Source organism: Camelus bactrianus, chromosome 35, assembly GCF_048773025.1.
Source record: "Camelus bactrianus isolate YW-2024 breed Bactrian camel chromosome 35, ASM4877302v1, whole genome shotgun sequence".
In the NCBI taxonomy this organism is placed as follows: Eukaryota; Metazoa; Chordata; class Mammalia; order Artiodactyla; family Camelidae; genus Camelus; species Camelus bactrianus.
Window position 1 is genome coordinate 29,207,649 of NC_133573.1, and position 26,323 is coordinate 29,233,971.

Sequence of the window (26,323 nt, forward strand, 5' to 3'; positions counted from 1 at the left end):
TTGATCAAATGAACTTTTCTCAGACAACTAAGTTAGGTTACTCAAGTCAAGCATGTAATTAGAATTCTTTCCTCTCTCGTATATACACTTTACCCAGTAAGTATGCTTGAAATTGTTTCTGTCTTATGAATAAACAGAAGAGTAATCTTTAGTCCCTTCCCTTTATGAATGAAGCTCTAACCATACAAAACTTTAGCAACCAGTCTGGAATCTTTCACTGACTGTACCTTCAAAAAAATGATCAAGTCCACAAGCCTAAGATGTGTTTTTGCCATACTCTGTGGTCTGTACTGCCTCTCTAATTAAATTGTAAACAGAAAAAGGTGAAGGGAGAAGAGTGAAAATAAACAGCTGAGAAATAGAACTAATAATCAAAAAGTTAAAAACAGAGTAATAATGTTCCAAAAAAATAAAAACATGATTTCCCAAGTAAAACTTAAACTTTATATTTATTAATATTTCTTTAAGAAGTTTAGCTTTGTAAAATATTGTTTTCTACAGCACTTAACATCTGCCTGATGCGCACAGTGGTATTCTCGGCATTACCTGCATTCAACTTTGAGCCTTCTTAAAAGTAGGTTTCCTGTCTTACTTATCCCTCTATCCCCCAACTGCAATATTTTTCAAAATATGATTGATGATGTTAATTGAATTGTAAAAAGACTGTCAAGATTAAAAACATTATATAACAGCCCCTGGACATATACAGTACTTTGATCAAATAAACCATGTGTCCATTGTATCTGCTGAATTTTATCTTAATGATTAATTTTGATTAAGGAAAAAAATCAAACCAGAGCATGTTTCCATACTGCAACTTCACTTTCAGCAGCTGCTGATAACCTGCACTTTGTCACTGCTCACTGAAGGGCATTACAAGTGGGATTAAAAAAAAAATAAAGCCAATAAAACGTGGGTAAAAAGAATACGCAAGAAATTAATAAGATGCCATTTTCTGGAACCCTATTTTACATTGGACTTCATATGCATTCCCCCCCCACCCCCACCACTTCCTACATTTGTATTTCTTGTTCCAATTTAATTTTACAAAAGACAATGTAATGGTTAATTTCGGGGGTCAACCTGGCCGGGTCACGAGGTGCCCAGACATTTGGTCAAATATGATTCTGGGTTTTTCTGGGTAGGTGACTCTGAACGGGACGAACATTTGAAACTGAGCAAAGCAAAGGCCCCTCCGGATGCGGGCGGGCCGCGTCCAGTCAGTTAAAGGCCTGAGCAGCACAGAAAGGCTGCCCCGTCTGGGAGGGAGGGACCGAGGACCCGCCGCCCGCCCTCGGGCCGGGGCATCCGCGGCGCCAACGCTCGCCTGGGACCCCGGGCGGCCCGCCTTGCCCGCCTGGAGCCTGCGGCTGTCCCTCTGGGCGACGCCCCCTCGTCCCCTGGGTCTCCAGCTGGTTGACCCGTCCTGCGGATGGCGGCCCCGCTCAGCCTCCATCAGCACGTGCGCCAGTTCTGCGAGCAAGTCTCATCTACGTCTTCAGCGCCGGAGACGCCGCGCCCTGCCCGCCCCGCGGCGGAGAGGATCCCGCGCGCCGGGCCGGTCACGAGGGGCAGCGGAAGCCGCTCTCCCCGTCTCCGCCCGGGCGTCGGGGACGCTCCGTCTCCGGCTCCCGCCCCGCCCCGGGCCGGGCGGCGGCGGGCAGGGGAGCTCCGCGCCCAGCGGCCGGCCGTGTGCGGAGGAGGGCTGACTGTCCTCACCGCGTTTGCCCCCCCCCCCCCCCGCCACCCCGCCGGCGGGCCAGAAGCCGAAGCACTGGCCCTTTCCGCGCCGCCGCCGCCGTTCCCCGCGCCTTCCCGGGCGTCCCTCCAGCCGTCCGGGCCCGGCGGCCGCTCCGTTCGGCCAGACGTCTCCCCGGGCCGGGCCGGGCCGCCTGTGGGGAAGCCCGCCGCGCCCGGCGCCGTCGGCGGGACGCGTTCTCCTCTGTGCAGACGCGGCGCTCGTCGGAGTCGGAAGACGGGCCGGCGGGCGGACGCTGCCGCAGCGGGCCTCAGATAAGCTGGTCTCGGCGAGGCCCCCCTGAGATCGCTGGTCCCGGAACGGCGGCCTCCGCAGGCCGCGCGGCGCCGGGGCCCCCGGGGCCCCTGTGCTGGCCGACCTCGATTAGGCCCGGCGCCGACGCATGCTGCCCTTCCGGCCTGTGCGTCCCCTCGGGGCGGCTCTGCCGCCTGTCCTGGCCCGTCCACGAGTCTGCCCAGGCAGGGGGGTAGGGGCGGTGGTGGTGGAAGAGCCCCGGGGGTGGGCTGCTGGCTGCTTCCTCGCCTTGGCTCCGAGAGCACGCGGCCAGCCTCAGGCAGGCGGCACTCGGCTTCCACAGGTGCACCTGCGTCCCCGCGGCTCCCTGGCCGCACGTGCGCCCCGTGACCGTCCAAGGTGCCCCCCGGATCCTCAGCTCTCGCCGAATGCAGCTCGTCCTCCAGTCCTAGCCCAGAACCTGCCCCACAGCATGGAACTCCCGCGACGGAGCAAAAGCTTCCCCCGGGGCTTTCTCCTGGCCCAGCGGGCCCCGGGGTTGCCAGACCCCACAGGAGGACGGCGTTGCGTGTTGCCTTGTGCCTCAGCCGCACGCCGAGGCACTGCGGGGCCCGCCTGGCTTCCAGTCACGTTAGAGGCGCTGAGTGAAGGTGGTCAGATACGTATATTCTGTCTATAACGCTTGAAAGACTATGGTACTGCTTTGTCTTGGGAACCAGCAAGAGTGCAGACGCAGAAGGAGCAACAGCTGAGTCAGGGGAGTTTGGGGATAAAGTCTTCATCCTTTTGCAGTTTCCCCAGTCTCCTACTTCAAGTGCACAGGGAAGGGAAGAGAAGGGTGGAGTCCAGCCAGGAGGGGAGGATTCCCAGGGCTGAGGATCTGTTGTGTGGCGCCGCGGCCCAGGAGCTCCTGGCCCAGCGTCCGGCAGGCTGCGGCTGGAGAAAGAGGTTTAACGGTCACCTTCAGCAGGGGTTGTCTGAACACTCAGCAACATTTACAGCTTGAACTTCCCTTCTCCTCCTCCCTTCTCAGCCTCTGGTATCTGCCTTAGACTGCTGAACCTGTGATGAAAACATTTGCAATTGCTAGTCCTCAGGATGAAAGGCCAGGGAGCCACTGCAGCTGTCAGAGGCAGCAGGCGCACCTCTGATGGGTGGGCGGAGGGACTTGGAAAGACTGATCCCAAGTTCAGGGAAAGAGGAAGTTTCCTCTGAGCTCGTCTGTCTGTGCTGTTAGACATGGTGGGCACTTGAGCTGCCTAACCTGAAAGAGGGAGGGGCTCTCCGGAAGATTTTCTGCTTTTATTCAAAATAGTGTTATTCTCAGATGTTCGATACACTGTTGGAAATATCATGCAAATCAACCAGTTGAATATCAAAAAAAAAAAAAAAAAAGAGGGACATTTATATAACAGTAGAGGGGTCAATTCTTCAGGAAGATATAACAATTCATAATGTATGTGCATTTGCTAACAGTGTCAAAATAAATGGAAAACTGATAGAACTCTAAGGAGAAATAGATAAATTCACTATTATATTAGGGGGTTTCAAGACACCTCTGTCAGTAATTGATAAAGCAGGCACAAAATCAGAAAAGATACCATTGAACGGCATTAATCAACTGGATTTCAAGAACAGCAGATTACCTATTTTTTTTCAAGTTCCCATGGAACATTCACAAAGATAGACCATATTCTATGGGAAAACATAACCTTAACATATAGGATAGAGATCATGCAAAGTAGGCTCTTATAACAATGAGATTAAACTGGAAATTATCAGACAGGTGACTGGAAAGCCTAGGATACTGGGGATCAGACAACACTTCTAAGCGACACATGGGTCAAAGAAGTCTGAAGGGAAATTAAAAATTTTTAAACCAAATAAGTAAAAATTCAGCGTTTTCAATATCAAATTGAAATTTGAATCCGAAAATAAAACATCAAAATTTGTGAGACGCAGCGAAAGCAATTCTTAGAAGACAGCATTGAATTCATGCATCAGAAAGAAGATAGGTCTGAAATCCCTACTGCAGCCTCACACTTCACGCGGCTGGAGAAGGGAAAGGAATGCAAGGTTAAAGAGCACAGAAATAAGGAATTAGAAATTAGGGCAGAAATGAAGGGAATTGAAAGCGGGAAAGCAGGGGAGTGTTATAGAAAATCGATGCCATAAAAACCTGGCGATTTGAAAAGATCAATAAAATAGTGATCATCTAGCCAAGCTAAGCAAGAATGAAATGAGAGAAGATAAAGGTTACTAATACCAGGAATGAAAATAGGGCCATCACTAATGAGCCTATGGACATTAAAAGGATAATAAAGGAATGTTATGAACAGCTCTGAAATTGGACAGCTTAAGTGAAACACTAATTCCTTGAAAGACACAATCTAATGAATTTCCCACAAAGAGATGTAGATAATCTAAATAGGGCCGTATCTATTGAAGAAATTGAATCAATAATAACTTTCCAAAATGAAAGTATCAAATCTAGATGGTTTCACTGGGGACTTTCACTGAACATTTAAAGAAAAAAATGATACCATTTCTCAACAATCTCTTTCAGAAAGTGGAAGCAGAAGTAGTAATTCCTCCTCATCCTGTGAGGCCAGCATTTCCCTAACACCAAAGCAGATGAAGACATTACAGAAAAGGAAAACTACAGTATCTCTTAGAGACATAGAATCAAAATTCTCTACATAATAATAATATGAATTAAACAGTGTAAGAATTATATACCACATCCAATTGGGATTTATCTCAGGTGTGCAAGGATGGCTCAGACCTGAAAATCAATTAATGGGATTCATCATATCAACAGGCTAAAGAAGAAAAATCATACCCTATCAGCTGATGCAGACAAGGCATGTGAGAGAATTCAACACTTAATTCATCACAAAAACTCTGAGAGGTGGGAATAAAAGAGAACTGCCTTGACTTGGTAAAGGATATCTACAAAGGACCTGTAGCTAATATACATAATTGTGAGAAACTAGAGGCTTCCTGCCTAAGCTCAAGGACAAAGCAAAGATGTCACCTCTCACTCCTTTTCAGCATCATATTGGAAGTCTTAGTTGATGCAATACAAGGAGAAAAGAAAAGTACACCATTGGGATTGAAGAACTAAAGTTGTTCACAGGTGACATGATTGTCTGCTGAACTCTAGTGGGGAATAGCATGGTAATTTTAAATGTCACCGATCTGGTGATAACGTTAGAACAAAAAAGCATGATCCATTAAAGAAAAAACTGATGGTAGGTTTCATTAAAATTTGGAACTCCTGCTCTGCAGTGGATACTGCTGAGTGAATAAAAAGACAAGCCACAGACTGGGAGAAAATATTTTTTAAAAACATCTAATAAAGGTTTTTTTGGGGGGGGTAAATAGGTTTATTTATTTAATAATTTTTAACCCAGGATCTTGTGCATGCTAAGCATGCGCTCTACCACTTGAGCTATGCCCTCCCCTAAAAACATCTAATAAAGGAATTCTACTCAAAATAGACAAAGAAGTCTTAAAAGTCAACAATAAGAAAACAAACATCCCAGTTAAAAAATGGGAAAAGATCTGTAGGGACACCACATCAAAGAATGTATGCAGATGGTAGGTACATATCTGAAAAAAATGCTCAGCATCATACATCTTCAGAGAACTGCAATCAAAACAACAGTGAGGTGGTACTAGATAACTATTAGAACAGTCAGAATCTGAAACACTGATACTGCCAAATTCTGGTGAGGATGTGGAGCAAAAAGAACTCTCATTCAGTGCTGGAGGGAACGCAAAAATGATGCAGTCTTTTTGGAAGGTAGTTTGGCAGTTTCTTACAAAACTAATCAAACTCTGACATACGTTCCAGTGAGTGTGCTCCATGCTATTTACCCAAGTAAGCTGAAAACTTTAGTCCACATGAAAGCATGCCCATGGATGTATAAAACATCTTTATTTAAATTTTCAAAAATTCCAAGTACCAAGATGTCCTTCAGTAGGTGAACTGATAAATTGTGGTACATCCGTGCAGTGGAGTATTATTCAGTAATGAAAAGAAATGAACTATCAATCATAAAAAGACATGGAGGAAACTTAAATGCATGTTACTAAGAGAAGAAAATAGGAAAAGGCCACATACTGTGTGGTTTCAACTACATGGAATTCTGGAAATGTCAAAAAACTATAGAGACAATAACAGTGATTTTCAAGGGTCTGTGGGAGGAAGAGGGGTCAGCAAGTAGGTGGAGCAGAGGGCCTTTTTAGGTCGGTGATTCTGTTCTGTGTGATACTCTGCTGGTGGATCCATGACGTTACGCATTTGTCAAAACCCTGAGAACTGTAAAACAGAGAGTGAATCCCAATGCCAGCTCTGGGCCTTAGTTAAGATAGTATGAATGTTGGCTCATCCGTTGTAATGAATGTACTGTATTAATGCAAGACATTAATAACAGAAAAAGGAAAACACAGAGGAAAAGAGGAGTACATGGGAACTCTCTGTACTAACTCTTCAACTTTCTGTAAATCTGCAATTACTCTAATGTCTGCTAATTTTTTTTAAAGTTTAATGTACAGTTATTTCTTTCCTCAGTAAAGCATAGTTGATAGTCTCAGAAGATTGGCATGCTTATACTTCAACTTCTCTGCTTTTTGTGGGTTTAAGTTACTGTATTCTGTTGGCTTCTGTGCATAGCTGAGACTGGGACTGTGTGGATGTTGGAATAGGACGCAGACATTCCTACAAGAATGAGTATTCCTGTAGTGTAAGTGCAGTTGGTCAGGCTTATTCGGCTTAAATAATGATTTACTAACTGATTTTACTGTCTGTTTGCTTAACAAAAGATCTGTATTGAATTTCTAACTGATGGTAAATTTTTCAATTATTCCTTGTATTTCTATCAATATTTGCCTTAGATAATTTGAAGGTATGCTATTTAGTGCATGCAAGTATCGGATTGTTGTATTTTGCCGGTTGGTAAATTCAGGGTATTTTTAATCATTAATTTGATAACCCTCTTTAAATTTAGTAATACAAGTTTTGGCTTACAGTCCATCTGACATGGGAACAGGAGTTAAGTCGACTTTCTTTAGCTTAGTATTTACGTTGTATTTTCATTCTTTCTCCCTCAGTCTTTTCTTTGTCCTCAAGTTTTTAAGTTTACTCCTTACAAACGACACATAGATCAGTTTGTTTATCCATTTATCCATTCTGACAGTCCTTGACTTTAAATCTGAGAGCTGAGCCCCCTGGCATATGTTGTGACCGTAAATACATTCAGTTCATTGCTATCATGTTCTTTGTATTTTGTATGTGTCCTGTTCTCTCTTCTGTTGCCTTTCTTATTTTGCTTCTTTTTCACTAATTTTCTTTCTCACTTTATTTTTATATCTTTGAAGTTATGCATTCTGTCTACATTCTTTTAGTGTTTATTCTTGAGAGTTTATTATGTGCACAAAGTTCAAAATAAATACTGTACACGCCTTCCAACTGGTATGAAGTGCTCAGCGTCTTTAACTTTATTCACCGCGATCCTGACTCATGGTATGATTTCCTTGCATTTTAATCCTGTGTGGGTTCTTTTTTTAACCTGAAAATTTAGATTCTATTATGATTGTCAGGAGTAAATTTGTGATACTTGGGTTTAAACACTTACTGCTTCACTGCCCACCATGTCATCCTACGTCTAATTTCATCTTGCATCTGACTTTTCATGCATGTTTACATTCTTGATGACTGACGTATATTCTGTTTTCAATTTTACTTTCAGAGAGTTTTGTTGAAAATAAGCTTTGAAGTCAATAGCTTTCACTGCTGTTGACGAGAGGGTACATTTAGCCCTCGTGCTCTCTTTTAAGTGTTCTTTGTTTTGTTTTGTCTTATTTTAGTCCCTCTTTGTCTGAACATTGTTAGTATTTTCTCTCTCTGTTTTTATGTGTTGTGGCTGGCTTTCCTTTTCTCTGTATGTTGTTTGGAATTCACTGACGTCCTGAACTTCAGTGCTCACACTAGAGTTCCAGACATTTCCTAGCCCTTGTCTCTTTGAATATCGTCTCTTCTCCAGTCTGTCCTTCAGAAACTCCAGTTCGAACTTGAGACTTCTTCCTCTGCTGTCAGTTTCTCTTAACTTGTCTGTCATGTTTTCAACCTTTTCTCTCTTTTCTGCCATTTAAAAATTTGTCAGATATACATTGTATTTCCTTAATTATTTCTTCAACCAGCTCTAAACTGCTGTTACACCCATTGACTTGTTTTTCATTCAATTTATTTTCCAGGCCTCGATTCCAGTTTGGTTATTTTTTAAATGTGTGTCCTCTTGCCCTTAATCTTCTTTTAATACCCTCTCTAGCTGGCTTTCTGATGTGCCTTGTGGTTTTCTGTCTGTCATCTCTCCTTTCTTACAAGTGTGTGTGTGAGGATGTTCTGCAGAGGAGGTCGAGGTGCCATTCCTCCAAAAGGATTTGCATTTTCTTCTGTGTGTCCCGTAAACTTGGGACCACAATAAATTTCTTTAAAGGTGTTTTATCCTCCCAACAGATGGGATAAATCCAGCCCTTAATCGCATGCATCGATTGGCTTTTCTTAGGAATTCTAAGAGAAGATTGCATTTTTCCTGCAACCTGGGCCAGGACCCTTTCCTGTTTCCATCTATGTGGCAAGTTTGACTCCAGTGCACCGTTCTGCTGGGTGTGGACTTCTGGGGTGCTCTTGGACTCTGTGCCTTGGCCATGCCCCTTCCTAATCTTCAGTTTTTAAATAAAAACTCATCTCACCAGGTTTTATCACATATCTAAGAGTGAAATCCAGATTCAATGTTTTGCTTTCTCTTGGATTCACATTCTTTTTTAGAATGCCTCGCTTTCTTGACAGCTGAGGAATGCAGTGTGTGTGCATGTGCATGCATGTGTGCATGTGTGTGCACGTGTGTGCACGTGCGTGTGTGAGGGGGCATGCGTTAAATTTCCTTCCAGCCTTTTTAGTTGTTCTGAGTGGAATGGTGGTTGTCCAGGAAACCTGAGAGCTGCCCTTAATCCTCTCCTTTTTTGAGGCGGGGGGACCTTCTCTCTTTCCCTGAGCTTCCCATTTAAGCTGGCCCATCTTTCTTGACAGGGATCCATGCCTCACACATTATGTCCTTTTTCCCTCCATCACAATGAAGTTTCCTAGATTTTCCAGATAAGACACATTAAAATATACAAGGAAATAGTGGGTAAAGCTACCATTGTCATTGTCACTGTCTAGTGTGGCCTGGATTAAGAACCCTGGGCTCTGTCGTGTGCTTGTCAGGGCCCGTACGTCTCCACAGAGCTCTCCCCCACTTTGTTGCCCATAAGACCTGAGAGTCGGGATCCTGAGAGACAGTGGGTGTGCAACTGCTCCATTACACACAGTCCATCCCACAAATATCAGCTATTGTATTTTTTTCAGCTCAAGATCTCAGAGGCCCTAAAATGATATGCACCAAAGCCATCAATATAGGGGCAATTTTAAGGAGTTATGTAAATTTGTGAGGAAAGATTGGATTTTTTTAGATCACTGAGCTTTTAGTTGCTCTGAGTCCGTCTTTAGAATCTAAATGCCTTATTCCGCCTGCTTGTAGAGAACACGCACCTGTTCCCGTGGATGTTTATAGATGGCAGCAACGGAAGGCCCCTCTGGAATGCTGCTTCCCCATCATCGGCACTGAGATGGAATCATAGACCGTAGTTAATTTCATTCCCTGCATTTTTATATTAGCGGGACAGCTGCTCAGCATAACTTTTCCTGTTGCTTTTCAATTTATGGTACATATGATAAAATGAATCTGGAAGTAAAGTAAAGGCCAAGCAGCTACTGGATGAACTTTCTGAAATTTAATTTTACCATGTCAGGGGATGATTTTTCACTGGAACATTTTAAGTGTCAGGGACATTGCCTTCAAGGCAGGTGTCAATTTCCCAACCTGGTTTAAGATAGTTTTTTAAATAAACTGTAAAAACAATAATTATTTGAAAATCTAGTTTTAAAATCCTCTTTATTTTTCTCATAGGTAACGTGTTTGGGAAAAGGGTGAATTCTGCTTTTATAAACCCACTGCTTATGTTGCCCACTTTGATGCTGAGGTTTAATTTTTCAAAAAAAATAAAATTCTACTGTTAAAGGGATAGAATATTCAAATGCACCAACACTAATATTTTGCAGAAAAACTTAATCTTTTACTACTATGTCTCATGCTAAAATATAAGAAAGTCTACCCAGAATACTGAAGCTAAAGAAACAGAGTCATTTGTTCAGGTGTGTAAATGAAATTTCACCTAACAATGGGGTTGATTTTATTCGTTTCATATTTTGGCTTGATGAGTCTTAAGTACCAACACGCGACTCCCATTTCTTGTGTGTGTAAATAGCGACTGAACATGGGAAAGATGAAGTTGTTAAGAGCAGGGTAGACTGCTAATTCTTTCTCTTGAAGCATTTTCAGAAAACAGGGTTTACATTATTCATGGTGCTTAAAATGCCCAGGAACAGCCAAACTTCGATCTCAGCTGGCCTCCAACACCTGGTTTTTAGCCACATCTTTTTATTTTTTTTTTCCTTCTGATAGGACAATACGCATTTTGAAATTCAGAAAGCTTCATTCCCTGAATTTTATCTGCAGGCAGATCTCCGAACACTGATGATGTAAGTGTGCCGAGAAATTACATTCACTTCAGGGTTTCTGTGACTTACCTTCCTTTCCCAAAGCATTGCATCTTTAATTACTATTTATTCAGAACACTTTGAACGTTTTAGTAGTAGGGCAAGAAGGCCAGTCGATGGGGAAAACATCTCAATCTGCATATCCTGTTTCCAGGAGACAGAAGATCATCGCTCAGATTTAAAGTGAGAAAGCTCCCTTTAAGCAGGAGCCGGCGGCAGCATCTGGGCACAGGCGATCCTGGGCCGACACCTGCCCTTTTCCACAGTTGAGAGTGTGCATTTTTCATCTCGTAGTCTCCTGCAGCCCAGCACAGTGAGAAGGACTACTTTGTAACCATTTTGATTTATCTGTAAGCAGGATGTTTGCAAAATCCCTTAAGAACTCACCCTCATAGATTTGCAGCTCAATTAAGCGGATTCAATTAGTCTAGATCGGCCGGCTGAAGAGCACAGGAGACTCAAATCCCAAAAGACACCAGATCTCGTGCCGTTTATTATTTTTAAAAGGCTCATTTCTTTCCACTCACACATTTTCTTCAAAACATTCGGAAAGGAAACTACATATCTGAGGAACACTGTAACTGCAGTTGAATTTTGCAGCCCCCAATTTTCCCCATGTTCTGTCTTTCAGGAACATGGGTGCAGAGTCAGCACACACACTAATATCCTCATTATTTGATGCCTAGAAGACTGAAAACTCTTTTAACTCATGTCTAGCCAGCTGACAAAGGGAGAGAAACTGAAGTGCCTGTAACCCACTGTGGTTACCACTGTCCCAAAGATTTGCAGCGTATGTCAAAATAATGTGAACCAGTGAGTCCTCGAGCGCGTGTTCGGTCCCACGCACAGTGGTAACTTCCACGTGCACTGTTGACTGATGCTCACACCATCCTGAAGGCAAAGAGGAGGAGGAGGAGAACTTGCCCAAGAGTGGACGCCATTATGAACAATGTTAAACAGTGTCCCCAAGGTCCCGTGGCCAGGAGGAAGCCAGATGGCTCTCTGACAGCAAAGCCATGGCGCCCACCACTCCTACCTTAGCCTAGGGCCTGAGGAAGAGACCACAGAGGTTCCCTTCACCTGCTGGAAACACAGCGAGACACGCTTCCCCATCGCCCTGCAGTCAGAGGTGGTCACGTGCGTGAGTTCCTGCCTGTGGAATGTTACCACTTAGTGGTCTGGCCACCAGACCTCTCACTAAGTCCTCACTCTTAATTGGAAGGCCGAATGAAGGGCTGGGAGTCACAGAGAGCACCGCCACCCAGCAGAGGGCCTGGGCCTCTGGCACAGCACGCAGGACGCTGTCCTGGAGACACCTGCTGCCTGCCGGGCCCTGGGCCTCACCTGTCAGAGCAGGCAGCTCACCTGGCCCACGCAGACCCGCGGGGTGCAGTGCCAACGCCTCCAGCCATATTTCCGGCCCACTAGACCCGACCGAATGTGCGAGCCTCTCACAGAAAACAGTGTCTCCGTCCCTGAACACTGGATGCTGAGAATCTCCCCCCGGGAGGCACGTTAAGGAAAGACCCGAGGGCTCCCGCCTTCAGCAAATCACGCCACACAGGCGGTTCCCTCTTCCCGTGCTGGGTGGGTCAGTCCTGTGTGCATTCCGTCCCAGTTTCTGTCAGCATTTAAAAGACAAATAATAAAAGTAAAGTGACCAGCCTGTTTGATCCTTAAAAATGTATTATGCATGGAGGCAAGCAGAAAGTACCATTATTTATTATTAAATCTAAAACCGTTAAGAATAAACTCTCTCCCCACATATCCAATGCAGACAAATATTTCTAATCTCTGCGGAAAAGCTGGAGAAACAGACATCTCCAAAGAGTGTGCCAGTGAGAACTTCCCCTCATCACAGGTTTCGGCAGCCACAGGCCTCGAGCTGAGTTCCCAGGCCAATAAGCTGTAGTGCCCACAGCAGGACGCTGTCTCCTCGCTGCTGTCATGGTCATTAATACAGTCACTATTGAGAAGTCTGTTAGCTGCGTGCTTGACTAAGGATGTGAGTTTATCTTCACAGCATCCCTGGAAGGCAGACAGGTGACGACTTTTATTAACACCATTCTAGTGATGAAGGAACCAGAAAAGAGAAGCGCAAAGGCGTTTCCCAGCGTCATGCAGCAAATCGAAAGCAGATGTAAGTTTGCAGCTCCAGGTATTTCGAGTGTTAGCCTGCACTTAGGCAATGATTCTCACCTATTGTACACATTTTGGGACAGAATCTCTGTGGTTGAGAAAGATTTACTCCAAGGTCAAAAAAGAAAAAATCTTAACGGCCTTGGCGGTAGATTTTAAAGACTTTATGGCTTATTTGTTTGCGTAGACATGTCCTGATGGAGCTGTTCCTGTGAAGGAGAAGGAGAAGGAGAAAAGTTAGCTTGAAACAGGCTTCCTACTAAGGACATTTCAAAATTGATCTATTAAGGTTGTGGAAATGCTCCCCGATTTATGAGTTAATTTCTGTTCTTTCAGCATAAGAGACTTAGCAGAGGAAGCTGGAATTGTTCAAGGCAGGGAATCACTGCCCAAGCTGCACCTGATGCTCACTGTGCCCCGGCCCCGGGCTCTGCCTCAGAGCCTTGCTGTGCACACCACGTACAGGTCACCCTCTTTGTCAGTGGCCCATTCCCAAACTGTCTTTCCCGATGCATGCGCCTGCCACATACATCCTAAATCTACCCGGGTCACCCTATTCCGTATCCCACGAGCTCCCTGAAACACCCCTTATCTTCACCCATCCCATTACATTTATTGCATCCACTGGGGAAAACTTCACCTTCATGTTAACCTGTGTGTCAGAGTCCCTTTTCATCCTTAAAATACTTGCTTCGAAGTACTTCAGCTTCTCTTAAATCCCAAAATTACCTTTGTGGAGGTCATTCAGTAAGATTCATCGATGGCTTACGAAGCCTTGGAACATAAAAACTGTCGTGTTCAGGGTTTTTTTGTTTGCCTGTTAGTTTTTTGCTTTTTTGTTCATTTTTATTTTCCGTAAGAACAAGCACTGTGTTCTGTATGTAGCAGATGTTCAGTAAGCACTTCTTTCGTTCAGCCAGTTTTTAATGGGGCTTCTTTGTATGTTTCTTATGGACAAGAGGTAGAGCTGGGTTTGGAATGAGACCTGAACTCCTTATGAGACCCAGGAGGGTAGCAAAGGCTAGAAAAGGTGGCGTGTACTTGGTTGCACGCGTCCCTGTGGACTAAGCTAAGCCATCCTATGCCGTGTTCTCTAGCTGACGATTTAAAGTTACATCCGCTAACCAGTAATGCCTGGGGTTTTTCCGAAGAGTCCCCTTTAGAAATGTTGAAAGATACATTCCTGTTTCTAGAGGCATAGTTGCACTAAAAACTAGAGAAAAATTTAAGAAAGGATTACTAAGCTGAGCTCTCCTAGGAAAAAATATAACCAGAGCCATTAGGATTGGAAGGATCACTGTCAGTTACTGAGGCTGGAAGAGCTCTCAGTCCAAAAGGCGTATTGAAACTTTCAGGTGATTTCAGGGGTTTGTCCCGCCGCACCGGAGGGTTGCCAGGCCTTTAGACTTTCAGGACGTTCTGCCCTTTGAAATTTACATAAAATGACTCAAGTCGCCATCCCATTGTTTGACGGAAAATTCAACATCCCCGCGTTGACACGGATTCTTCGGAAAGTCGAGGGGGGGCGGGATGCGCTTGCTTTGACGGATGGCGTGGCACAGGCTATCCAGGCTGTTTTCAGAGATTGGAAGTTCCGTGTAAGCCATCCGCACTCAAAGGTGTGAAAATTCATCAGGAAAAGGAGGTTGCGGAAAAAAGGTTTGCTGTTGTCGGCGTTACCTTCAGAAGACCCTGACTATAGTTACTATAACCCCCCAAAAATCAGTATGGGGAAGGACTTTTGGTGGGATTAGCGGAGTTTAAGCAGCCAGTCCTCACGGTGCCGGGGCCGCAGGCCGCGTTGCAGACCTGCAGTTCAGAGCGGGCCCATTGCCGCCATCACGCCGCCGAGAGATCTGCGCCTGTTGTTTTTTAGTGTAAAATCCAGATTCCTGGGAGAAACGTGAGAGCCCAGGTAAGAACAAGGGCCCTGTGACCAGGTCCAATTCTGTTTACCACAAGGCCCGGTGGGAACCGGACGGGCTGCTCGGATCCCTCTGTGCCGCTGGGGTCTGCGTTTGAGAGCGGGCCCTGCTGCGCCTGCAGCGGCACCCGGGCAGGCGCTGACTAGAGATGCTTTCATGTCCTCCTCATTTGGCAGGGGGCGACGCGGCCCCGATAGCAGACAGGGGATCCTGTCTCAGGTTTCCAGTGGAAGCTGCCGAGGCCCAGAGAGCTTAGTGGAGTGGCAGCCCCGACCCCTGGCTCCAGGGCAGGTGTCTGGCCCTCCTGCCCGTGCTCTGGGGTTGGTCTCTGCGAGGAGCCCCTGTGAGCACCTTTCCCCAGGCGCTGGGAATGGGGCCAAACTGGTGACGTGGGTCAGAGATGCTTGTGGGCCCTAAGCCTGGTTTGCCTGCAGGGGCTTTTCCCTAAACTTCTCATTTTGGGAGCCAAGAGCTCTCCTGTTCTTGCCTAACACCAAAGCTTCCTTGAGAGGTCAGAGCTACCGTCCAGCTTTCTTGTAACTGCTCTGGCATCTTATAGGTCGCAGGGTAATGAATATGTTATTTGCCCTGAATAAAGAAGAATGGACTTGAGAGCACTGGGTGACGATGTTTTTAAAGCTGGTCAGAGCGGGGAGAATATTTGCTCAGCTAACAGTCAGTGAATGCTGCCCAGGGCCACAGACTAGGCTGTGCATTGGCGGAACACAGCTGATTAAAATATATTTGCTGACATCAAAGACACACCCTCGTGGGGGAAATGGTAGTAATTCTGACTTTTTGTACATGTAGGACAGCCCTCATCTCGGGGCTGCTGTAACACAATGGACTAAGGCACGTTGATGAAAGTCTGGCCCTGGGACAAGGGCTGATGGTCGCACACTGGTGTCTCACTCACACCCAGGAGAAGGCAGAGGATGACGGCGAGGGTGTCGTCTTCAAATAGCAGGGCCTCTTGGGGAGGACAGTGAGACTCACATCTGTCAGGTGTCATGTCAGTGTCTGACCCGTGTCAGCCCTGAACGGAGCATGTGGTAACAGTTTCATACGTGACGACAGACTGTGCATTTCAAAGCTATAACCTGAGATTAGGAAAATACAGCAGAACATACTGGCCTAACAGAATATGTGCCCAGAGAACAAATACATGTTCTCGTTTAAAAGACAGCCCTGGGGTAAGTCGCTGGGTGAGTTTAACAGCAGACTGGACAGAAGAAGAATCAATGCACTTAGATATGGATCAATTTTTATTGCTCCCTTGAGGAAAAGTGAAAAAAATTAAATATTTATAGTAGGTAATTGCAAAATTACCTGAGAAATAGGCAAATTCATAATCAGATAAAAGCTTAACAGAAAAATTTAACAGCATAAGCAACAAATTTTGCTTTGTGAGTATTTATAAAATTGTGCACCCAGGTTGCACAGTTAATGTAAAAGCTTAAATGGGAGAGGACTGGAAGGCGCTAGGGTTACACCCATGCTGACTAGCATCCCGGCTCCATCTTCCTGGCAAGGAGGCTCTTTACAGGTCTCCTAGCGGGGCGGGCTGCATTCTAACAAGAATGGCTTGAGTTATGCGTTCACTTTTTTATGGTCATAGAGCAGCCTGAGTCTTAGCCCCCATTGATACTGGAAACGGGGTGGCATGCAAAAATGCCTCCTGTGACATGGGCAGGGAGGAGCGTTCAGTGAAACGACCGCGGACCCCCGGAGCCCGAGACCAAGACTACCCCTTGCCCTGGGGGTGTGACAAGCAGGTGTGAACCTGACATCATTCATTTTCCATCCTTGTTGGTCTGTCCTTGACGACAAGTTCACAGCTAAAGGATGTTTCCATGCTTCTTCCCTGAAAAACCTCTGCCAAATGAACCCAAAGGGGGACAGTTCTAGGCTAAAGACAAGCAGTTCTGAGACGTGTTCTCATGTGAAATAATAGCAAAACATAAAGACAGGAAGGAAAAAAAAAAGAACTTTCCCAGAGGCTTGCTTTCACTGATACCTCCTCATATTTTTCCTGACTACCTCAATGTACTAGTGTTAGAAACACAAACACAGATTTGCAAACTCCATGGGGTGAATACTGTCGAGTGGTGTCAGATTCCTTCTCCACGCGGGAACCCTGTGAACCCAGAAAACAGCGGCATCTCCCAGCCGGCTCTGCTAGCAGGACCCGGACATGGGGCCCAGACTTCTGTTTCGGTTTAGGATACACTGACAGTTTGAATGGGGGCTCAGTGTCTGCTACTATTGGAATGTGGGGTACATGCTGAATTAATTAGCAAAAACACAGAGCTTGGAGCCCGCGTTGGCTATTTCTAGTTCTCCCCATTCATTCTGTTTTCATTGGCACATTTTATTTTCGTATCTTGATCCAGATCTCATTTGCATGTGATTTACTTGCATGCTGAGATCATTTTGAGGAATAAAAGGCTTGTAAAACTCTGGGAATCAGTGATTCGCAATAATCCTTGATGAAGTTGTGTCCTTTAAAGTCTGACAAAATGCCCCCCTTTTAGCTCTTAAATCCCGGATTCCGTTGCTCACCATTCATCTTTTGCCTCTCTGTAAACGCGAAGAACACTGTTTCCTGCTGTAAGTTCATGCTATTTATATTTCAGAGATTCCAGGCTGCTTCACAAGTCACTTGAGACCCAGTGGCAGGAATGAATTACCCTCTACTGTCTGTCTCTCTCCTGACAGGTCTGCCTGAAAAGCAACTAGCCTGGAGCAGAATTCATTGTTCCTTCACTCTCTGAGAGCTAGCAAGAGACAGTTTTACAAATTTCTAACATAAGGCATGAAAGGAAATTCAACAGAAACTGATTTTCCCTTTTTAAAAAATTCTTCACTTTGACCAAATGAGTAGGGACTGACGTATTTGACTTGCCTAGTGTATGCACAGTTGTGCTGCTTTGAAATTTAGTCTTGTGGTAACTGCTCTAGGGAGAAATATATTAAGGTTTATTGGCAAATGCATTTTCCCTGATTTCCTTTTATCCTAAAATAAAAAAATGAATCAAGACATAGCACATATATTAGTGCAAATATGTGGTATGGATTTCGCTTTGCAAGCCCAAATATCGATCGGTGCCCTGTAGTAGCCAATTAAATACGTGTGCTGAAATTGAACAATTTTGAATTAGTGGGATAACTAAACTGAGTATTGAAAGCAGCAAAAAATATTTGTTTTCCAGACTAATGAAACAACAGGATGATATCCAAAGTGATTGTTAGTATATGTTATCTAGAGTAAATGTTATCAGCTAATATGGAAATCCATGTTCTTTTATTCATCCTAGAACTAAACCCGCTACGTGCTGATTATGTCTATAATAATTACGCAACTCACGGTACCATGTTACTGCAAGGAATCGATCCAGCATTTCTTCCCTGTTTTCCTGTTCCTCGAGTAAGCCAAAGGCAAACAAGCGAACGGGTGAGCTGCTCAGGGCTGCCCGAGTGCCCTGGGGGACGTCAAAGATAAACAGATTTCCCCAACATTAGCCCTCGCAATCCTCCCTTTACACTGGGCGCCCCTGTTCAAGGACAGCCGTTTCCAGCCCCGCCCCGTCAGGAACATTGGAATCAATAGAAACTTGCCTCTGTTTGAATTAACTTTTATCATAATGCTTTTCCCAGGTAATAATGGTAATGATGGAATAATTTCAATAATAAAGGATATTTATTTAGCTCATTGGAATGTGCCACGTGTCTGCTAAGCACTTTTTTTTTTTTCATTACTTTATTCTTGCAACAACCACTTGAGGTTGGCGGCTCCATGTTACTGAGAAAAAGATACACGGAGGTTTAAGTGAGTAAATGGTGAATCTGGGGCTCAGGTGAAGACATCCTTGACTCAGTGCCTGAAGCCTTAAACACTGACTGCTTTCGTTCATCATCAGTTTCATAATAATAAACCATAATTTAATTTAAAAGATTTCTGTCTAAGCTCTCCTTTTAAGTGCTTCGTGTAACAAGTTTCTTAATAGTTACTTGTAGCCTAGAACTCGGATCTCATCCCAGAGCCAAGTGTGCCTTCTACTGAAGCGAGTCCTGCTGGTTTCACTGTATAGTTTCTCCCCAATACCGTTACTCCTCTCACTCTCCATCATAACAGCACAGTTCATGCTCCAAATGTTTCTTACTGGACGACTAAACAAGCTTTCTAAGTGGTCCCCCAAGGCAGCACGTGTTCACGACTGTTCTTCCCCCTGCAGTCAGAGGCGGCTTTTTAGACACAAGTTTCATGTTAAGGACCTACTCAAACCGGTCCATTGGTGTCCCGTATCTTAGGATAACACCATGACATTAAAATGGCTTAAGAGTTTTGTGTGGTCAGCCCCACTGGGACCAAGCAGCCTTCTTCCCTCACCCCGAAGCTCTTTCCCTTCCAGCCCCCCTGCCCTGCTTCTCGGGAGCCCCTGGTGCCCACGCAGCCCTGACTGACCTCCAGAACGTGTAGGTCCTCTTCCTTCCACCCAAATCGCTTCCGTTTCCCTCTTCCACTGCTCACCCCTCTTCACTCCCAGGTACCAGCTCAGTTGTAACTTTCCCAACAAAACTGTCCCTGAGCCCCCTCTATCCTCCAAACTCAGTGTGACTGTTCGGCATAACCCCATGTCAGAGACGCATGTAACATCCGTCTCTGCACTGTGTGCTCCTCGGGGGTGTGAATGAAAAATATTGCCAGCCGTTTCAGTAAACAAAGGATGCTGCGGCCATCAAGCCACCAGCCGCTCCTGCCGCCCCCGCCTGTGAGCAGAGGGAACTCCGGATGCGGACAAGCAGGCGGCCTGGCATCCGCTGCCGCCCCCAGCGGTGCCCCTGAGGGGACTCAGACGGGGGAGAACAGGACACTGGCCCCGACAGTGAGGTGCTTGTCGAAGGAATGATTTCAATAGGCCCAGACCTTTGCTCCTTCCCATACCTAGAAAAGCGCTCAATTCCTTCACTTGAGATGTCTGGTTTTCTTTAACTAACAGTAATCTTCTGACGTTCCGACTACCTGGTCTATATACCCTGGCTCCCCGCCTGCCTCTTTGGGGAGCAGACTCTCCGAACGATCTCAGAAGCCGCGTCCCGGGCTCGAGTCCTCAAAGCCCACCAAACAGAGCATAGCTCTCAACTTCTAGGTTGTGCGTGTTTTCAGTCAACAGGGGCACATACACAACGCGCACAACTGAGAAGGTACTGGCGTCAAGGGTATGTAAGTACTCAGATTAGTACGAAAAGCACAAAATTATAATAGGAAAGCAAGCCAAAGGTCTGTGGTGACATTTCACACACAAAAATGAAATGCAGATAGGCAATAAAAATATAAAGAATTTTCAACATCGGTGGTGGTTAGGAACATAAAAATCAACACCATAATGAGATCCCATTCATTTAGCATCTAATTTAATCTGAGAATAACAGGTGAACATGGATAAACAGGATAGTTTATATATTGCTATTGGGAGTAAATTTGCACAGAACAGTACAGAAAAAAATTTCTATTCGAATACAGTATTTGTAGTCCACGTGAAACAGCAGATCCACTCGCAGTAAAATATTTAGAAGCAACCACTGCACAAGTAAAGAGAAGACATTTGCAAGACTATTATTCATTGTGGCAAACAGCAAAATTTCTAAAAACCCTTTGATAGGATAGTGGATTAAAAAGTGATTTTTTTTTAAAGAAACAGTGAAACAATTATGATCAACCCATAGTTTAGAATATTATGTAACCACTAAAATGGTTATAACTTGGATTTATGTGTATGGTGACAGATGATAGATACATTTGTATGTCTACTTACAGAGATGTAGATACAGCCATAAACACAGGGACAGATACATCTGTTACATATGGACAGATGATTGGGTATAAGAATATAGGTCAGATTAAAATATCTGCATATACATATGTAGATATATATTTAATACAAGGTATATATATTAAATATATGTAAGACTATAGAACAACTGTTAATAATAATTCTGTTTTAACAAAGCCTAATCATCTTTAAAGTAATGAATGCCTGGTAATAAATGAGTTTAGATTCACTTTAATATGTCTGAATTTCCTGACTTTATTACGTCTCATTTGCCTGAAACATCTTTTGAATCAGTTTGACCTCTCCAGAACTTGGCTAACCCAGAAACTTGTTAAATCTATACCTGCTTTCTCATATGCTTCATTTCTTTTAAAATTTAAAGCGTTAGTTTTTGCTTGAAATTAAGCAACTATATCCTCCAGCTTATCAAATATTAGAGTATGGCTATATTTAAATTAAAAATTACTAAGCAAACGTTTTTTGATATCTGAAGTTTAGTCCTAGGTGTGGCTCCACTAAGTCTGGATATGAGAAGTTTCAAGCAAGACCACTGCTTAAGAATTATCTTAGATTACTGATAATATATTTATACACCAAAAAATTCACATTTTTGTAGATATAGCTTCTACTGCTTACTCCTGGGTCTCTTTCTACCTTTAAACTATCATTTTGGTTATACATTATTTCCGTATGAAGTTCTCCAGAACTCTAAAATGTATATTCTTAGCGTGCAATGAGTCATCTAGGAAGGGCATCTACAGAAACAGGAAAAATGAATGGATATATTCTCTTAATACAGAGTATAATTTAGAAATATAAATATTGGGAAAAATTTGCCAAGAATAGTTCACTATTTAAATTTTGAATTAAATATTCTAAACCAATCTCTTGAACCACTTTTTCTCAGTAATTTCCCCCGAGTAAAGCCTGTCCCAAAATTCTGGGTAGAGAACTTATTTTAAGACCTCAACAGGTCTTGGGCAAAAAGTGTTTTTCCAAAACAAGTGTTTTGATGAGTTAAATGTTAAAGAATGAGAAGGGCCTGGGCTAAGGTTCCCTGCAAATAAAAGGACTGTAAAATCCAAGGAAGAATCGTCTGCTAAAACTTGTTTTGTTTTGCCAAATTCAGATTGTTTGAACATCACTTAAAATATTTATTAGATCCAGCTGAGCACCACTTAGGTATTCTTCATACACGGATGTCTCTGTATCCGCATCTGTGTTTGTGTTTATATTTATATCTGTACACAGGTATCTGTCTACATCTGTAAATTTTGTCTATACGTAGACACCTCTATGTCATGTCTGTATCTGTCTCTGTAACGGTGGCTGAGAGAGGAGACTGTCATCAGTTCCCAGTTATTGAAGAACTCGTGGGTCCATTTATGAAACAGGAGCCATGTCACTGTAGTTCCGTGCCGTGACTCCTAAAGGAGGTCGGGGCCTGTTGAATCATTGCTCCCTGAATATTTAGACTTGAGTTTTACCTATATAAGGTAAAAATATTTAATTAGGTTATCGCAGACAGTTATTTTACCAATAACATAGTCAGTTTAACTTACAGAATATTTCTCACTTCTTTGCCTTAGTGAAGAAGGCATTCCTGATTCCTAATGTGCAAAAATTCATAAAAGTGTAAGAAATTAAGTGAAATCATCTTAAATAATACCCACATAGATGGATATACGGATGCATCATTGAAGGCGATCCTATATGCATGTGAACGTATGACGTCATTGACTAATTCTGTGCATTCAGATGCTTCCAGACGCTTTCTGTGCGTATTTACACAGAGGGACGGATAGACTTCATCCATCTGATGCCCAACACTGTGTTTCTGCATATGCTCAGGTGCATATCTGCACATGCACGTGCAATATTACACGGTGGCTTTGTAACGTGCTCTTTTGAATTCAGCCCAAACCATAGCACTGCCATGTATTCACGCTCTATTTCCATAGGCAAATTACTCTCCCAAACTCCAAAATTACTGTTAATATCTTCTACTCTTTTTTCCAACTATCTCCCAACAAAAACACAAACTCAACAGATGATCTCATCTTAAATTCCACAGAAAAAGAAAACATAAAATGAACCAGACTGTAAGCCTCGCTGCTTTCTTTGAAATCTGCAAAATGCTTGCATTGACGGCGTCCACACTTACCTCTTTCCCTTTCGCATGAAGGGGTGGGTGAGCGCTTTGATGTCTGACTCAGAGCCCTCTCCCCGAGTCTCCCTTCCCCCTCTCCGGCTCTCCCCTTGCACTGACCTCCGTCTCCTGAACTTCCCAGTTGTCAGTGTACTGTTAAGAAGCAAACTCAAGAAGCAGTACCACTTTTTTAAAAAGCTCAATTCCCCCTTAACCCACAGCATCTCCAGACAGTATTCTCTGCCTTCTCCCATCTCCAAAGTCCAATTCCTTGAAAGTTTTGTCTATTCTGTTTTCACTTCCTCTCTTTCCAATCACCCTGAATCTACCCTAACCTGACCTACTGAGAATTTCTTTTTAAAAAGGGCGGAGGGAGGTGAGGTGCTTTTTCAGCCAGCCCTTGCAGCAGTATTCAGGCCAGTATCTTGCTCTGTAAGCTCTTAAACAGTTCCCATGCCCAGCGTCTGTGACTTCACACTCTCCTGATTTGCATCCTACCGCGGGTCCCCATTTATATCCCTCTCTGGCTCCTTCCCGGACTCCTTCTGACTCAGAGCTGAAGGAGTTCTTTCAGACTTCCCAACCCTCCTCTTTTGTCTCTCTTCAGTCTCCCCCACAAGCAGTTCTCTCCAGCCTCTGGTTTCAATTACCCTCAGCGCATCCGTGCTCCCTGCCCTGGCTTCTCTTCCGAGGGCCACGTCGCAGATCAGAATGCTCCCTGGACGGCTCCCCTCTGATGTCTCGGCTCCTCAAAAGCAACACGATCAAAGAGGGTTTATCAAAATCTCCACCGAGCTGCTCACCCCCCCCCCCCCGTCGTTCCTCAGGTTTGCTGACACGCTGCCCCTCTCCCGTTGCCTCCCCCTCACCATGTCCACTCAGCCGCTCAGGCCCTTGACTCTTTCCCTTAAATAACTGCAGGTTTGTTTGAAAAAAAAAAAAAAAAGAATGACAGGTAACAAATACTACAATCCCTCTTTTTCTTGGCACATAAAGTTAGGTCGCAAATCGAAAAGTAAGTGTAATTCCACGGAAATATGTTCTCAATTGTTCGCTTGTTGGGTGCCTTGCTTGCTGAGGCAAAGCATTTCAGGATTCCTTTTCTTATTTCTTAGTGGGTCTTTCCAATCTGTCCTCCATGAAGGGAACCGTGTGCTGTCTGTGACGTGTGCTAGTTATCTGGTGTTGCTTCAGCTTCCAGAAGGTTCCTTTTCTGTTTAGTCTCCTCACTGTGCTATTAAGCAGCCACTGCGAGAGGAAGGTGCAGTTCACTCCTACGTACACACAACTCTCATGCCACGAGGTCGCACTAAGAGATGATAATTTTCCGACACGGTGGTCAATTCGCTAAAAGGAATCCAAATTTTGTCTATAGAATAAACTTTTTTTATACTTTTTGGGTGACGGGAGGTAATTAGGTTCATTTATTTTTAGAGGAGGTGCGGGGGGCTGAACCCAGGACCTCGTGCACGCTAAGCATGTGCTCCACAACTTGAGCTACACCCTCCCCTCCAAGAATAAACTAAATGTATGTTATAACCAGTGTAAACCGTCCCTCTCTAAGTAGATACAGAGTCCTTTAGGAATCATTCTTTGAAAATACATTTTTTAATAACATCATGTGTTACAATTGTCTTCATTTGAAGTTTTCTTGAGCAACATGATCACGGACAGAATTTCGCAACCAGTCACGTGCTGTGATAGCAACTGTGTCGTACTGAAATGGATTTAAACAAAATGACTAGGAATATGATTACATGAAACTTGGAAAGTGTTTCTATGCATCATAAAGTGCTCATTTTCAAGTATTAATAGTTTTCTTTAAATTGTCTATTTTCATACAGAATCCGTCTTAGATTCCAAAACAGTTTTGAAAACTTGGTAGAAATATTTGCAGTAAATTATAATCCAGTTATATCTGTCAAAGCATGAAAAATAAAGGTTGCAAGTCTGCATACCAAGTGGCACAAAGTCGGTGAGGGCAGAGGTGCCATCTGTCTTCTTTGTGACTGTGCCGGGTGCCTGGAGCAGGGCACTGCCCATCACAGTGCTCAGCACACACCTGCGAGAGGGCATGACGCCCACTGGTCTATGTGGACTGACTGCTAAAGCTGTGGTGGCATGTTTTAAGTTCCTCTGCAGGTAGCAAGAGTCTTTAATTCTGGAAAGAATAATAATCTGCTGGGAGAGTAGCCTCACCTGAATGATATGTATTTGATGATTTCTTTTTAAAAATAAAATGTAACTAAATTTCAACATTAAGTTTGAATCATATCTAGGGTAGTGATTCCCACACTGTGGCATCACCAGAATCAACCTGAGACGCTGTTAAGACATTGGGGGGTGGGGGTGGGCCCTGATCCCAGAATTTCTGATTCTGGGATAGGACCTGAGGGTCTGAATTCCTAACCGATGTCCAAGTGATGCTGGCACTGCCGACCCTGGAAGCACCCCTGGACCACCCTTGGGCCAGGACGTTATAGGGCTCAGTGTCATACTTCACATCTGGAGAAGGATGCTAGAAGGAACGGCAGCAACAGAATGAACTCACACCCATTCCTTTTGTTTTATGTGTGTCACATCCAGCGCTCAAATGAGAGAAAATTAAGTTATGTAAAGTGGAAGGAAAAAAATCTTCAAAGGTTAAGATTTTTGGATTTTGCAAAGGAGCATCATGGTTTCTTGGCTACACATGTGAGTGCTGAGACCGCCCTTCTCCGCATCTTCTGGTGGCGCATGAAATAGCACCGAGTCTATACAAACTATCCATTATCTTTGAAAAACGAACAGCTAAGACTTTCAGTCTGGGCAGGATGACACGGACTTGTCTCACCCTGCCTCTCCAAGTACCGTGATGACTCCTGGAAGTGATACGAGAGACAACTGGCAGGGAGTTCTGAAAGGTGGTGGGAGGAAGGTGAGCTGCTGCGGGACGCCAGGACTGGAGGAACAACACAGAGCACCAGGTTCCCCAGTTCTACCGGAAAAACACTGCCGAGGCTCCGAAAATTAAACTGCATTGGAACCACAAAAGTAGGTCAGGACCAGGGCACCAAACCCAAACAGGATAGTCACCTGCTAAAATAAAAGATTTAGATAGGACGTGGAGTCTGTTAACAAAAAAGACAAAATGTCCAGAGTACAGTGAAAAACAACCATCATGCCGAGAACCAAGAAAACCACAACTTGCATGAGAAGGCCAAGCAAATGACTCCAGCACTGAGATAAATCAGAGGTTGGTACTGCGTGACAGTGATTTTAAAGCAGTCATCATAAAATGCTTAGATGATCAGTTACTAATTTTCTTGAAACAGATGGAAGATAGAATTTCAGCAAAGAAATAGAAGCTATGAAAAATTAACTAAATGGAAATTATAGAACTGAAAGTTACAAGAACAGCAAACCCACCCGAAACAAACAAAAAGTGGAGATGACAGAAGACAGGAGCAATGAGCGTGAGCAGCGATCAAGAGAATTTACTCAATTTGAACAACATAGAGAAAACAGAATGAAAAACAGGCCAAAAAAAAAAAAAAAAAAAAAGGTACAGAGACTTAGAGACTTACGGGCCACTATCAAAAGATCCAACGACTGTATCATTACAGAAGGAGAGTAGGA